Consider the following 16665-nt stretch of genomic DNA (forward strand, 5'->3'; position numbering starts at 1 on the left):
CATCGTATACGCTCCGGCCGGGATCCCATGCGGCGCCGGGAAAAAACTGACAGGTCAGTTTTCTGCGGCCGGAATTCAGTGAATTCCGGCCACAGAAAGCCCTGTCAGTTCACACAGTGAAGCAAGCGGCTCTGGCCGCTCGCTTCACTGTGCGCTATGGGAAGCTCTGCGGCTGGAAAGATCATCCGTCCGGTACTTAAGTATCGGCCGAGATGATCCGGCCAGAGACCGTCCGTTTCGTGACCCGGCCGGGGTCACGGAACAACCGGTCTCTTACCTAGGGTGAACATAGCCTAATTAATAAATTAATAAATTAATATAAATGATTTATTAAATATAGCATGAAATCTGCATCATATAATCCATAGCATACATGCACGCTATGTGAAACATATCCTAAAGGAGTTTTCCCATGAGGACATTTTCCAAAGAAGTTTGTGGGTCCTGCAGCTGTATTTCCCAGCATCCTGTTTTTCTACCTGGTGAAAGCAGAAATGTGTATGTTTGGGAGGCAGGAGGGTAGACATGATTACATGGTTAGAGGCTTTAGCAATAGAATTGACTTCTACCTTTTACCTCAAAATAACATGGCTAATAATATGGCTACATTAACCATTTAAAGAAAATATGCATACATATAGGCCAGGGATGGGGAATCTTTGCTCCTTCAGCTGTTGCCAAACTACAATTCCCAACATTCCTGGATGGTCAAAGGCTCCCCATCCAGCCATCCCTGACCTAGGCAGAAGCGCATCCTGATGCTCCTACCACCCAGATTCCAAACCTTTCCTAGGGCCCCTTACTTATCAAATCTCTGTACCTCCTACAGTTACTTGGTATCTAGGATAGCATGGGCATCGACTTTAGTTTATTTTCTTTCTTTTAATTTGACAATTTGAGGCCTGTTTATGGTAACTACACACTGTCACCCACAAGTTACTTATATAAACTGATCCATAAATTAAGGTGGCACAATGCCTAGGCCTGGGACATGTTGACAGTAAAGTTGAAGAATAAACACTACTAAACTAACAAACAGTTACAAGGCATAGCAGTCCAAAGGCAAGCAATTTACAATATATTTGGTTTGGGTATATCAATAAGTTATGCATTCATACTCCACCATAGCTTTATCGCTTTCTGACACCAATGGCATAGCTGTAAAATCTGTTTCAATAGTTTTTATTGAAAATTTTTTCAACATTTTAGTTTTACAAACAATAGTTTCCAATGAATAAACAAAGAACATTGACATAGAGAGAATCAAAGTTGAGTTAACATGACCAACTGCAAAATCTATCATTGAGCACACCATATCATTAAAGTAATACTTATACAGCAAATAACATGTATGTATTTATGTAAATTATTAAAGAAATTCTTGCATGATAGAACTTACCACATGTTCTTGTGCTCTGTTTACAGAGATATGACAGGCACATCTGCTGAATCGCATATACAGGAAGCTCAGTATGCCAATCTTCCTATCTAGCTACAACATTAAGTTTTTAGTAACCACATGTTATTTATGGCCCTCCCACGGCACATTCTGTATTTTTATCACTCGTTCTCAGTAGACATGTTAAAACAAATGTGTATATTTGCACATGCAAAGTGTACCATGGTTAAAATGGGAGATTCTGCAAAAAATTATATATTTTTTAATGTCTTGCTAAATATATTCAATTACTGGTGTTACAACGATTGCTGCTGTGTATAGTATAGTGGATATAGGGCTAGTTTTATTAAGAATGAACTGGGGACCCACATAAGCAACCTACTGTATTTGAGCTGCTTTAAAGAGAGAGCCTAATACTAGAGACCCCAGCAGAGATTGCAGTCAGCATTAGAGGGGTTGACGAGCGAATCTACAGTAGAAACTAAGTGAAGCACTTCGTTCCTTTCTGTATTCCGCTCATCGGGCTGTGGGCTTTGAAGTCTGCTCCACTTCGTGCCCCTCCTCCTAAGATTCTGGAAAAAGAAGGATCCAGTCCTGGAAAACTCGGAGAAGTTTCCCAGGACTGGATCCATCTTTTTCCAGTACCTTGGGAGGAGCGGCACAGAGCGGAGCAGACTTCAAAGCCCCGCAGCCTGATGAGCGGAATACAGATAAGAACACAGCGGTTTGCTTTGTTCCTTATGTAGATTTGCTCCTCTCTACTGGTCAGATTTGTGTGTCCGTAATACACTTACGTGAAATAATCATTAGTCTCATGACATGCTGTCACTACCTGTTCTGTTGAGAACACTTTTCGGAAGTCATATCATTCTCATTACAGGGAGAATTTCCATAAAATGTAGCACCGTCTACTGTAAAACTGGTGGAAGATAACACACATTATTAGCAATGAGTGACAGCCATAAGTCCCCTTCTCTTTCTCCCTTCACACTGATGACTGGGCAGAACTAAAAGAAATAAAAGTGTAAAGAAGATTAGCAAATGTGAACTGCACATATAGGTATGTGTAACCATACATCTATCCAAAATGTACATCCAATGCAATTCTTCAGTAAAAAAAAAAAAAACAACCTATGAATATACTGTACGTTTCATGCTGTTATTGCAGCATGTTGCATTGGATATCACAATAGGGGAAATTTATCATGCAAAAAAATGCGTATTCGCATCTGTCTATTTTCCGCCGGGGGGTGGGGGGGTGAGGGGGGGATGTGGGATCGGAACGGGGGGGTGAGGGGTGCGGACTCAGGGTCCGCTCAATTCATCATTTTTTCCACTAAAAAAATAACTAATAAAGCTTTTCTTTGACCATTACAGACGTTTGTTTGATTTTCTGTTTATGTACGTGGAAGCATGAGACACACTGTAAATAAATGTGGGGTTATCATAGGTCATGTATTGATCACTGTACTTTAACATGTTGACAATCTTCTGTACTACACTATGATGAATACTATGAATACATTTGATATGTCAAAGATGTTCCGATATGACAAATACACTAAGGGCCGGATTAAAGGGAGGGCGCCAGAGGCACGTGCCAAGGGACCTCTACCACTAGGGGGTCTCCACCAGCTCAAACCCAGAAGTGGTGTCTGGGAGCCAGTCGCACGCGCAAAAAGCATGTGGAAACCCTACCTGGACACAGCACTGGGCACACTGCATGCTGTCCAGGGAGGTAGGGAGGTGTAGGGTTAATCCTAAAAATCTCCCTCCCGGCAGGCTCAGACTCCCCCCTGGTGGGTCTTTGAATGGATTCTTCCTGTAAAGCTTCCTGTCTCCTGCAGAGGTCCTCACTCCCCCCTCGACCGTCCCCCTCACTGAGGAGAGGGCAGCGTGGGACCTCAGCAAGGAAACCTGATCTCTCCAGCAGGGATGTGATATCATGGAGCATGCTGGAGGATCTGCCACAGTGGCTTTCAGGCTGAAGGAACAGAGAAGAGCCAGAAGAGAGAAGACCTGTCATCTGGCCAGATCAGGTGAATATGAGGCTTTGTTTTGTATTGGCACATCAGAGGAGGGATATATACTATAGGGGCATATATCAGAGCAGGGATATATACTATAGGGGCATATATCAGAGCAGGGATATATAGTATAGGGGCATATATCAGAGCAGGGATATATACTATAGGGGCATATATCAGAGCAGGGCGCATACATTATCGGGGCATATATCAGAGCAGGGGGCATATATCAGAGCAGGGGTATATACTATAGGGGCATATATCAGAGCAGGGGTATATACTATAAGGGCATATATCAGAGCAGGGGGCATATACTATGGGGGCATATATCAGAGCAGGGGTATATACTATGGGGGCATATATCAGAGCAGGAGTATATATATATAAATAAATATATATATATATATATATATATATATATATATATATAGCTATAGCCTGTGTGCAACATATCACAAATAGCCTGTGGGCATCCTATGATATATAGCTTGTGTGCAGTGTATGGTATATATAGCCTGTGTGCAGCATATTATATAGAGCCTGTGTGCAGCCTATTATATATAGCCTTGTGCAGTGTATGGTATATAGCCTGTGTACAACCTATGATATATAGCCTGTGTGTAGTATATAGCCTGTGTGCAGCATATGACATATAGCCTGTGTGCAGTGTATGATATACAGCCTGTGTGCAGCTATATATGCCATGCTCCTTAGGGTATATTCACATGTACCATATCTGCTATATATTCTACACAGCCTTTAACCCCTTCGTGCTGCAGCTAGTTTGGGCCTTAATGACCAGGCTTATTTTTCAAAATCTGACCTGTCTCACTTTATGCTCTTATAGCTCAGTGATGCTTTAACGTATGCTAGCGATTCTTTATGGCACTTTATGTTAGTGGCAAAATTTGGTCACTACTTTGTGTGTTTTTTGTGAAAAACATCAAAATATCATGAAAAATAAAAAAAAATTGCACTTTATGAACTTTGAAATTCTCTACTTCTAAAAAAAGAACGTCGTAGAACATAAATTAGTTACTAAGTCACATTACCAATATGTCTTTTTTATTCTGGCATAATTTGGTAAACATATTTAACTTTTTTAGGGTGTTATGGGGCTTAGAAATTTATCAGCAAATTATCACATTTTCGTGAAAGTTTCCAAAACTGATTTTTTTAGGGACCAGTTCTTTTTTTAAATGGATTTAGAAGTCTGGTATCCTGAAAACCCCCATAAGTGACCCCATTTTGGAAACTACACACCTTAAAGAATTAATCTAGGGGTATAATGAGCATTTTAACCCTACAGGGGCTGGAGGAAAGTATTCACAATTAGGCAGTAAAAAAATGGAAAATTTAAATTTTCCAATAATATATACGTTTAGATTAAAGTTTCTCATTTTCAAAAGGAACATGAGAGAAAAAGCACCCTAAAATTTGTAACGCATGTTCTCTTGAGTACAACGGTACCCATATGTGGGCGTAAACCACTGTATGGGCACACAGCCGGGCTCAGAAGGAAGGGAGCGCCAATTAGCTTTTCCAATGCAGATTTTGCTGAAGAAGTTTCTGAGCGCCAGGTGCGTTTGCAGTGCCCCTGTAGTGCCATCAGAGTAAAATCTCGCCATAAGTCACCCCATTTTGGAAAGTGGACCCCTCAAAGAATTCATTTTGGGGTGTGGTGACCATTTTGACCCCACAGGTATTAGAGGAAAGTATTCAAAATTAGACAGTAAAAATGAAAAACTCTAATTTTTCCAATAATATGTTCCTTTAGTTTGAAATTTCTCAATTTTATGAGGAACAAGAGAAAAAAAGTACCCCAAAATTTGTAACGCAGGTTCTCCTGAGTGAAAGGGTACCTCATATGTGGGCATAAACCACTGCATGGGCACACAGGAGGGCTCAGAAGGAAAGGAGCGCCAATTAGCTTTTTCAATGCAGATTTTGCTGAAGAAGTTTCTGAGCGCCAGGTGCGTTTGCAGTGCCCCTGTAGTGTCCGCAGAGTAAAATCTCCGAATAAGTCACTCCATTTTGGAAAGTGCACCCCTCAAAGAATTCATTTTGGGGTGTGGTGAGCATTTTGACCCCACAGGTATTAGAGGAAAGTATTCAAAAGTAGACAGTAAAAATGAAAAAAATCGAATTTTTCCAATTATATGTTCCTTTAGTTTGAAATTTCTCAATTTCACGAGGAACAGGAGAGAAATGTCACCCCAATATATGTAACGCAGGTTCTCCTGAGTAGAACGGTACCCCATATGTGGGCATAAACCACTGCATGGGTACACAGCCGGGCTCAGAAGAGAAGGAGCGCCAATAAGCATTTTCAGTGCAGATTTTTCTGAAGTTTCTGAGCGCCAGGTGCGTTTGCAGAGCCCCTGTAGTTTCAGCAGAATAGATTCCCCCCAAAAGTCACCCCATTTTGGAAAGTGCACCCCTCAAAGAATTCATCTTGGGGTGTGGTGACCATTTTTACCCCACAGGTATTAGAGGAAAGTATTCAAAATTGGCCAGTAAAAATGAAAAACTCAAATTTTTCCAATAATATGTTGGTTTAGTTTGAAATTTCTCAATTTGACGAGGAACTGGAGAGAAAATGTACCCAAAAATCTGTAACGCAGGTTCTTCTGAGTAAAACGGTACCTCATATGTGGGTATAAACCACTTTATGGGCACACAGCAGGGCTCAGAAGGGAAGGAGCGCCAATTTACTGAAGCAAAACCGCAGCTAGTAATGGTTATTAGAATAGCGCAGTTACTAAAATAAAATAAAAAAAATGAGATTACAGGTAATGTGGGGTGGTTACGGACAGTCTGGGGTGGTTATGGGCAACCTGAGGTAGTTACAGGTAATCTGGGGTGGTTACGGACAACATGGGGTGGTCACGGGCAACCTGCAGTGGTTACGGCAACCTGGGGTGGTTACAGGCAACGTGGGGTGGTTACAGGCAACGTGGGGTGGTTACGGGCAACGTGTGGTGGTTACAGGCAACGTGGGGTGGTTATGGGCAACGTGTGGTGGTTACGGACAACCTGCAGTGCTTACAGACAATCTGGGGTGGCTACGGGCAACGTGGGGTGGTTACGGGCAATGTGGGGTGGTTACGGATAAACTGAAGTGCTTATAGGTAATCTCGGGTGGGTACCTGTAATCTGCCATGGTTACCGCAATCTGGAGGGGGTCATTGGCAATTGGGGTGGTCAGAGGCAACGTGCGGTGGGCAGAGGCAACCTGCGGTGGTCAGAGGCGACGTGGCGTGGTCAGAGGCGACGTGGCGTGGTCAGAGGTGACGTGGTGTGGTCAGAGGCTATGTGCGGTGGTCACGGGCAACCTGCTGTGGTCACGGGCAACCTTCTGTGGTTACGGCAACGTGGGGTGGTTACAGGCAACGTGGGGTGGTTACAGGCAACGTGGGGTGGTTAAGGGCAACCTGCAGTGCTTACAGACAATCTGGGGTGGCTACGGGCAACGTGGGGTGGTTACGGATAAACTGAAGTGCTTATAGGTAATCTCGGGTGGGTACCTGTAATCTGGCATGGTTACCGCAATCTGGAGGGGGTCATTGGCAATTTGGGGTGGTCAGAGGCAACGTGCGGTGGTCAGAGGCAACGTGCGGTGGTCAGACGCAACCTGCGGTGGTCAGAGGCGACGTGGCGTGGTCAGAGGCGAAGTGGCGTGGTCAGAGGCGACGTGGTGTGGTCAGAGGCGACGTGCGGTGGTCACGGGCAACCTGCTGTGGTCACGGGCAACCTGCTGTGGTTACGGCAACCTGGGGTGGTTACAGGCAACGTGGGGTGGTTACAGGCAACGTGGGATGGTTACGGGCAACGTGGGCTGGTTATGTACAGGGGATAAAAAGTGCCACAGGGGGGTCCCCGATCACTGCCCCATGCTCTCCGCTACTTTCGGTGGCGGAGAGCATGGGGCTTTCATTCATTTTAACTTTTCCATCGCTGTGAACAGACATTAGTTGGTTTACAGCGATGGCGGCGGCCATCTTGGAAATGATGGCCGCCTGGGGAAGGGGGTTAGTGATCGCCCTACTAGGGGGTCTGATCTGAGGTCTGGGGGACACTTATTTCATCTCCCCCCGCCGTGGATTCACGGCGGGGGGAGATGAAAGGCGGCGGCGGCACCGGTAATCCCCTTTACCGACGGCCGCCACTATAACGTTAATAGCGGCGATCGTCGGTAAGGGGGGGGGGGCGGGACAGACCCCACACACTGCCCCAACCCCTCAGCTACCTCCGGTAGCTGGGGGGTTGGGGTGGGGGCCGTCCCGGCCCCGCAGCCTTATTCTCTGCCATCGCCGTAAAAAGCTGATGGCAGCAGAATAAGGACCCTTAGTGACCGCCGTAAAAAGCCGTATCGGCGGTCACTAAGGGGTTAAGTACTTTCTGGGTGCTCTTTACTGCTTCAGGTAGTTTATATGGTTGGAAACTGAAGATAGGACTTTCTGGGAAGTCCAGGTTCTGCCTGCAATTCACAACTGCACATGCTAGCTGTGGTGGCTAACACAGTGGGCAAGAGCGCACAGAAAGTGCTAAAGTGCTGTGTTCTCGCATTGAACTAAGTTGGATCACACCATGATGCTCACCCCTCCTCATCCTGTCTCTAGGGCCTGGCATCTTCCTCTGGACTGCAGCCTCTAGGGACCATCATATGCAGAACAGAGGAGAATGCTGAGCCACACAGCCAGGAGTGAGGAGGGGTAGGTGCTAAGTCCCCTACAGTAATCAGCCACCTATATAGATTGCTATATGGTTTACTTGTGGGGGGGGGCAACAAAATTGTTGCCCAGGGCCCATTCAGTGAATGGCGGCCGTAGGAAACCCTGTCAGTTCACACAATGAAGCGAGCTTCATTGGGCGCTGTGGGAGGTTCTGATGCCCTCCATTGCCCAAGGGGTGCAGTGAGAAAATGTTTCATGCTATTGTGTCAGTATGTGGCGGTAAATGTTATTACAGTTAACAGTGATATCAATGTGTTTGTTACATTCACACTGTGAGGATAATGCTGCCATTTTCTGATAATGGTGCAGTATGTTCAACTTTGATATACAGTGCTTGTTTGCTTAAAGTGATGTGAAGGTGAAGGGGACCTGGCACTTTAAACTGGCTTTACCATTAAAAGTATTTGTCACCCACGGCCACAACAAGCACAATGACACCCCCCCCCCCCCCCCCCAACATCACTGGACCCTATGAGGCTCATCCTTTATATCGTTACCCAAAGTATCAGTATTCAATGAAAATTAAAAGAGTTATCCAGCATTAGAAGAACATGGCCACTCTCTTCCAGAGGCAGCACAAATGTTGTCTCTAATTTGGGTAGGTTTTGCAGCTGAGTTCCATTGAAGTAAATGGAGCTTAAAGTGGTTTTCCACACAAACATGACTTTTGATATGTTGCTTTCCATGGTGAGACTAACACTTCTTTCCAAACTTCAGGGGGAGACAGAGAGACAAGCTCACAAAAAGATTTTTGTGTCTTCAGCAGAAAGCAGCAGCTAAGAACTAGGGGAATGAGACTGAAGTATGCAATGAATTGTTAGTCTCACCATGGGCAGCAACATATCAAAATTCATGTTTGAGTGGAATACCCCTTTAATTGCAAACCACACCTGAACAGACAGCCCGGCGGTACCCGGTATGTCTCCTCCTTCCCCACAGACCGGGAAGGCATCGGGAATCAAATACGGAAGGTTTGGCAAGGTTCGAATTTGATACGATTTTCTGCTGTTTGATCATCTCTACTTTTAACTTCAACATCTGATAACCTAAAAAACATTATTTTATAGTAATGTCTTTGTCCTTTTTGATTTAGCCCTGATATCAGTCATGTAAATCAACCTAGACAAATTACGTGACAATAAAATCAGAGGAAATTATTTCACCTGATAAAACAAGGAACATTAATTAGATCATCATACGCCTTTATACATAACTGGCCTTTCTCCAGCACTATGCATGACATCATTTGACGATGACTTGGGCTTGCATTAACCATGTTACATATATGTGATATGTGACACAGTCATTCTTCTGTAATATGTTACAGTTTTGAAATTCAACTGAAAGAGGAAAAAAGAGGGTGGAGTGCTTCACAAGGAAGTCGGGAGAGACTACTAACAATGATAATTATGTTTCTGTATAGTTGTTGGTACAAGAACTATTTGGCTTCCAGTGTCACATATCAAGTAAAACGTGAAAAACAATGCCTGGTTGCCAACCCTACATATCCAGATGCTGAATCTGTATGGACATAGCTTCCATATGAACTGTAAAATTTACAATCCAGTTCTATCCTGTTACAACCTGCCTCTACTACATGAATAATAGGACTTTATATGTTAACATTAGGTGCATATGACACTATAATATCTGATCATTCAAAACAAAAACATGGACATAAAGAGAAGATAATTGGGTTTCTACGAAATTGGCCCTAGAAGGGCTGGCATGGTGCGGAATGGTGCCCAGTGCAATGTTTTCTGACAACTCTCCCCATATGGTACACTGTTTCCCCAAAAATAAGACATCCTCAGAAAATAAAACACTGTGGAAGATTCACAGGATAGCTTAAAATAAGGCATCCCCCTGAAAATAAGGCACCCTTCCGAAAGTAAGACCCCCGCCACCACCAGGGTTATGTTTGGTTATGTTGTACAGTATATAATAAATGTTAAAACATTTTTGTTCATTTTTTTTGTTAATTCTTCATGGAAAAATAAGACATGCCCTGAAAATAAGATATAGTGCATGTTTGGGAGCAAAAATTAATATAATTTTAGGGGTATACAGTCATACATTGTACAAATAACTATATCAAAAACTTTCCAGTTATAAGCAGCATACAGTATAGGGGCCCAACAGTGCCAACCAGCCAGGTCACGAAACGGCCGGTTATATACGTAGTGTGAACATAGCCTAAGCCTGTTGCACACACCGTGAGCAAACATCCACCATATATTGGATATGTGTCAGCTGAAGTAAAGATTTGTTTACAATTGGCCACCCATCTAATGCTTATAGTAGCCGCCAACTATCCCCCGAAGGCAGGTATTGAGAAAGAGAAGGATGAGACATGTTGGATTTTACTTGCTTCTATAAGAGCTTGGAAAAATCTTACTTCTCCCTCTTTCCATTCTTAAAATATCAGCTGAGCTGAGTGTGCATGTGTGTTGGGACCAGGAGAGATTGTTGTTGGCAAACGAGCCTTCGGCCTGCACCTATTCTACGTGTATGACCAGTTTAAGTTAGTGTATAGGCTTGAATGATGTCTAGATGTGTTCTGTCCTTGGCGCAACGGACCAGATAACTTTGCACTTAGGTTTTTTTAGCTTCATTTGATTGGCTTAAAAATATATCATGGATTTATCTGATCTGCCTTTAATTTTAAGGCTAATTGTGCCTAAACTTAGTTGTTCCAATAACAGTGTCATAGTTGGTGTGATGATAAGTTGTCCAGTGACTTGACATCAACCTGCACTGGACCTTCCATGGCCTCTCACATCATCCATAATATGGGAGCGCTGACTGTCCATGAGATACATCAGGATTTTCCATTTATGATCCCAGATTTGTGCTCAGACTTTCAGCCATACAATACATACTTTGTAATATTCTAAAATACATTGCCAGATGTCGTTTGGTCATCCGTAAATATCAGAGTGTCTATACTAAATTAGCATTATGCACCCCAACGCAATTCTACATGGGAAACAGAGGATTAGAATACATGCCGTGCACCACACACACAGAAGTTGTCATAATCCCCTGTCACATAAACTGGGTTCATTAAGCAGTGTTATATAATTGTGCCCAGGTGACAGGGACGTGTATGCTACGGGAACTGCAGAGCGGAGCGCCATATGCCAAGGAGAAATGGGAAAAAGATAACACAGCACATTTGGCTGTACAACCTGAGCCTGTGTATTAAGACATCAGGTTGCCTGTCAACCTCCTCCACAACATGGCTGCTGTTCCATAGCCAACAATTTATAGAAGGATTACTTGACTTGTTAGACACAGTTTGGTAACTCTTTCCTGGTAACTCCATGTACTATTGCATTATTCTGACAATTTTCTTAGTAACATTTATAAGGGCATAAAGAAGCATTATAAGGATGCTATAAAACGTTATGCTATGAGGGCCACGTGGACTTCTGAAATCCTTTTATGTCATGAGATGACTGTATTATGTTCTGATGAATTTCCAGAGTTGTTTAATTGGTAATACTGTCAGATTATGTTAACGCTTGCTCATAAATATTGTCTAATATAGTGACAGCTTTCTGCATGGGGGAACCACTAAGAGATGGTAGTACATTTGCCCCAAATGTTGAGTTCCATAAAGGTTATCTGCAGTCTACCCTACCTTGGCCTGGCATAAGACTGGATCTTTTCCTTGGTTGAAGGAATGGCTAGTTACAATTTCCAGAGACAGAGCCATCTGTACCTCATGCATTGCTATGTGAGATCGCAGAGCTGTGTTCATGTAACCTGTATAATAACACATGGAGTCTATACTATAGATCTAGAGTCATTTGATATAACACAGAATAATTATGCAAACTAAAGATGAGCTCGATGCTCGGTCAGGCATGGGGCTTGGTCAAGCTCGATGCTCAACCAAGTTCCTTATGCTGCTGAGGTGCTTAGTATATAAAAGCTTGTTTATAATGCATAATAATAATGCACAATACATTTACACAGCCTTAAACCCAATGGGAGGGAGCTATGCTCAGCCAATCAGTGTCTGAGGTGGGACATCGCTGCAGGCACAGATTAGCTGAGCAGCCATAGTGGACATAGAAGATGGAAAACCAGAGCAGTAAGTATAATTTCCCCCCAACAGAGCACAGTCTGCCCCCCCACCCAGTGGTTAACTTAACCCCCTGAGGGCCAGACTGTCACTTTGTAAGAGTTCAGATTAACTAGGTACCCTTCGCTCTGCTGAGCAGAGGGCACCTGGTTAAATTGTTATGTCCCATTGTTCTTAAGGGGGCTTGTTATTTGAGTTGAGCACTTGAGCATTGAGAAATATATAGATGGACACTAATAATGATCATGAACATTATTAGCGGCCATCTATATTACAAGATGGCCGCCCTTCCACGATAAGTTCTCAAAGGGGGAACATAGCCTAACGATTTAAATAAAAGCAACATACGGCCATAATTTTGAGTGAAAATAAACCAATGAACAGATTTTTTTAAAAATCCATATTTTGCAAATACAGGTCATATATAATAAGTATGTTCATTATTTGGAAGGTCGTAATCAATTATTATCATTATTTTATACAGTGAGTGCACTGCCAACTAATTCCCCCTTGTCTTCATTTATTATATGGAAAATATGTCATTAATGCCATTTCAAGTTATGCATTGAGAATATGTATATATGTTTGTTTTCGGAAGTATTTTTGGACGTCTATCATACTGTATGTCCAAAAACAAAGACTGTGTGAACATAGCTTGAGGGTTAGACAATGGAATCAATATGGAAGACCCAATGTGTTTTAATACTGTATGATAATTTAGAGCATCATTAGACTTGGCTTACTTTTTATGTATAGTCAGTGCTAAAATGTTATGATGATTTTTTGGTCTTTTTTTACCATGCCCTTTTCCCTGCTAAAGTACTATTTCCTATCTGACAGATTTTTGAAGCCAAAGCCAGGAACAGACTACAAACAGAGATCAGGTCATAAAGGAAATACTGAGATGTCTCCTCTTTTAAAATCCATTCCTGGCTTTGGCTTCATAAATCTGTCAGATACATCTATCTGCGTAAAGGCACCCCCTAAAAGACACAATACATTTAGTGCAAATGTGTCTGCTATGAGCGGCAAATGCAAACTTTTAGCAGATTTTACAATAAGTGCAAACACAATTGTACATTTTCCTGAGTACATTTTCCTAACATACTGTACAGTATATAACTCTTTGGACATCAACTGTGGCTTAAAACGTGCACCTGTCATCAGGGCTGCTGGATCAGAAGGAAATTTCACTTTGCTAGAGCAATTTCTGGTCTCGATGGCTATGAACATACATGAGAACATAAAGTGGGCCACCAACACTGGATCAGAATCCAAAGTTTTTAAAGGAGAAATCCGGGCAAACTATAAAAAACATCTATGCAATGGTTCATACTTACCTCATTTCTGCAGATGTTTGTAGTTGAAAACAGCTGCTAAGCCCCCTGAATTCACTTATGGTAACACTGTTGGCCCGGTGAACTTCTGCTTATAGCACAGAGCCACACGCTGCTCCGTACCTCACCTAGTAACACCTATGACACCAGGTAGGTGGGCCCTCAATTCCTCAATTCCACTGAGAATGGCTGGAGGGAGGCGACGTTCCAGAAGAATGAACGCCGCAAACAGTGACGAGCATCAGCAACGTCACGACCCAAAATGGCACCACAGACCAGACCGGGTCATGCTGAAACAAGAATGCTATGGAGTACATCAATTCCAGCAGCCATAGAATTAAAAAAGGTACAGTAAGGCAGCTGATTCTGCTATTACTATAAATTAACATGTATAGGAAAAAAACAACCGTGTTTTTCTATTTTTGGACAATCTCTACCTATCAAAGCATGGCATCCCTATGGGGTGCTTGTCTGTCCGATTGCCTGCAATGGGCTGCTGCACCAGACAGAACTGTTACACTTAGAGCCCTATTACACCAACCAATTATCGGCCATATTTGGCTAATTACCGCCCATTCTGGCCGATAATCGTTTAATATTATTGGTCATATAAAAAGGCAACAATTAACTGACGTGCACAATGTTGGCTGATCGTTGTCTTTAAACATGACCTATCAAATTGATCATGATAGCGACAGTTTGCCACCCATCACTCCGTGTAATAGGAGCGGCGGCAGTAGACCACCACTCTCTTGAATAGGCTGCCCGGATCGTCCAAGCTGCCCCTCCCTCAGTTCCTGCGCCCCCAACTCCCCATTCCTCCTCGCTAGATGTCTGTGTGTGTAATAGCACAGGCAGTAAGCGAGGAACGAGGAGGAAGCAAGCACTGACCTGACAGGTCGGTGTTTGCTTTCTCCTCAATATCGTGCCTGGTAATACAGCCCTTAAATCCCTAGGAGTACTTGGGGGGATTCAACTAATTGACTCTTCACAACACAAACTTCCTATTCCCAGGAGTTGCTGAGTTCCTCATAGAAAGGTATGCTGTGTGAGTCAATCTTAGTTTACAGCAACTCCTAGTTTAATGTGATGAAATGACATTTCAGCGTGTACCTCACACCTTTCTTAGGTAACATTGATACCACGGACAAGATACATTTGATGTTCTAAGTACTTCCCTAAAAATGGTATTTCAAAGAATTCCTGGTGACATCAGTCAGGTTACATGTAGGTAAACAGCAATCCACACCCACTGGTATTAAAAATTATATATTAAAACTTAAATATATATCAAAATGCTATATATATTTTTTTCCATTTTTTAATTGACATTTTTTATTTCCCTTTTTGTACACTATTATAGGGACAGTTTTAACAGTATTTAGAAATATGCTTTACAGCAAGCCCGCTGAACATAGCCACCAAAGTTTAATGATCATTCTCTTTATTTATGGCCGTAATGATCACAATACAACCATATTTTTGCCTCAAAAAACATTGTGTGAACCTAGCCTAAATGGCCTCTATTAGACTACAATGGCCATTAGAGCTACATATTAAGGCTATGTTCACACTACGTAAGAGACCGGCCGTTCCGTGACCCCGGCCGGGTCATGGAACGGCCGGTCTCTGGCCGGATCATCTTAAGTACATCAGTGCGCGCCCGCATTAGAGCTTCCCATAGCTCACAGTAAAGCAAGCGGCCGGGGCCGCTCGCTTCACTGTGTGAACTGACAGGTCTTTCTGCGGCCGGAAATCACTGAATTCCGGCCGCAGAAACTGACCTGTCAGTTATTTGCGGGGCCGCACAGATCCCAGCCGGAGCGTGTATGATGTGTGTACGCTCCGGCCGGGATCCCATTGAAGATAAGCTATGTTCCACACCACAAAACTATGGCCGTAGTTCTGCGGCGAGAACTACGGCCGTAGTTTTACGTAGTGTGAACATAGCCTAAAACACCAAACTATGATATTTTAGATCTTATACTCCTCTTCTATATGAAACGTTTGTAACACAAATCCAGCCATACACTTTGAGGCTATGTTCCCAATGTCTTTTTAGGTAAAATTGTTATTATTAGTTATTTATTTTATTTTATGTACATATATCAAGGGGTTATATACAGAATATATCACATGTTTGAATGTCACATACTGCAAACTAAAAATAAAGATATGAATAAGGTAAATGATAGACTGGGACATAGGGAGAAAGGACCCTGCCCAGGAGGACTTACAATCTACAAACCTATTGCTCTATCTTAAAGGGTTCTGCGAGTTTATATATAAGCTTATCAGTTTATCTGATGTTATTTCTGACTAGTGAGATTGAGCGCAGATACAAAAGAAATTAATAGGGTTAACTTGTTCATTTGTGGTATTTAGGTATTATATATTTATTTATGCAAGTTTTTTACCATTTAAGTTTTTATGTGTCATTTTTTAATAAAACTGCCTGTGGATTATCATTTACTCACCTGAAATCTGATGTAACCCGGTTCTTCCAGGAACACCATTGTCTGGGCAGTGCTTATTATATATAAAAGCATCTTGTCAGTGGCATCAATATGACCTGACAAAGCGCTGCATGGTGAAACGTGTTGTCATTTTGTCACAATAAACAAAGAGCTGAGTCAGCAGCGTATCTCTGATGTAGAGAGCAGCGCCCAAGTAGAAGGAGGTTTTTTGGTTTACGTAAGAAAAGTTAATTGGTTAAGAATGACAGAGGAGTCAGGGAAGACATGGAGAGATGCTCCTGTACAGAGGCTGGCAGGCAAGCTGAGGTGTATACTGTAACAAGAAATACTGGTTCACCTGGTCCATGTAGTGTTCTGAATCATCTGCTGCTCACAGGTGTCCACAACAACATTGGATTCAGAAAAAAAATGACACCAGCAGCAGCCCTATGGCTATGTGCACACAGTGGCATAGCTACCATGGAGGCAAACCACGCACCCACTAAGGGACTGAGGTGGCCTGGGCCCCCGTAGTACAGAGTGGTCTGCCTCCATGGTGCTGACAGCTGCAGGTGCTCTCAGGACAGCGTTACAATCCCAGGCCATCTGCGTACCCC

At 42.9% G+C, this 16665-nt stretch overlaps 1 protein-coding gene across 2 annotated transcripts in view; it reads right to left on the reverse strand.

Annotated features, from left to right (window-relative positions):
- TESPA1 (thymocyte expressed, positive selection associated 1) overlaps positions 1-16105 on the reverse strand; it is a 40306-nt gene extending 24201 nt beyond the window's left edge. Inside the window, exon 1 of one of the 2 annotated variants that reach the window (XM_069972219.1) lies at positions 16070-16105. The gene's annotated coding sequence lies outside the window, so the exon portion shown is untranslated. Of the gene's footprint in view, positions 1-1399; positions 1473-16069 lie in introns of those variants that run through there. The other variant, XM_069972218.1, reaches the window with a different exon arrangement.
- Between the last annotated feature and the right edge of the window lie 560 nt (positions 16106-16665).

Source organism: Dendropsophus ebraccatus, chromosome 5, assembly GCF_027789765.1.
Source record: "Dendropsophus ebraccatus isolate aDenEbr1 chromosome 5, aDenEbr1.pat, whole genome shotgun sequence".
NCBI classification, from domain to species: Eukaryota; Metazoa; Chordata; class Amphibia; order Anura; family Hylidae; genus Dendropsophus; species Dendropsophus ebraccatus.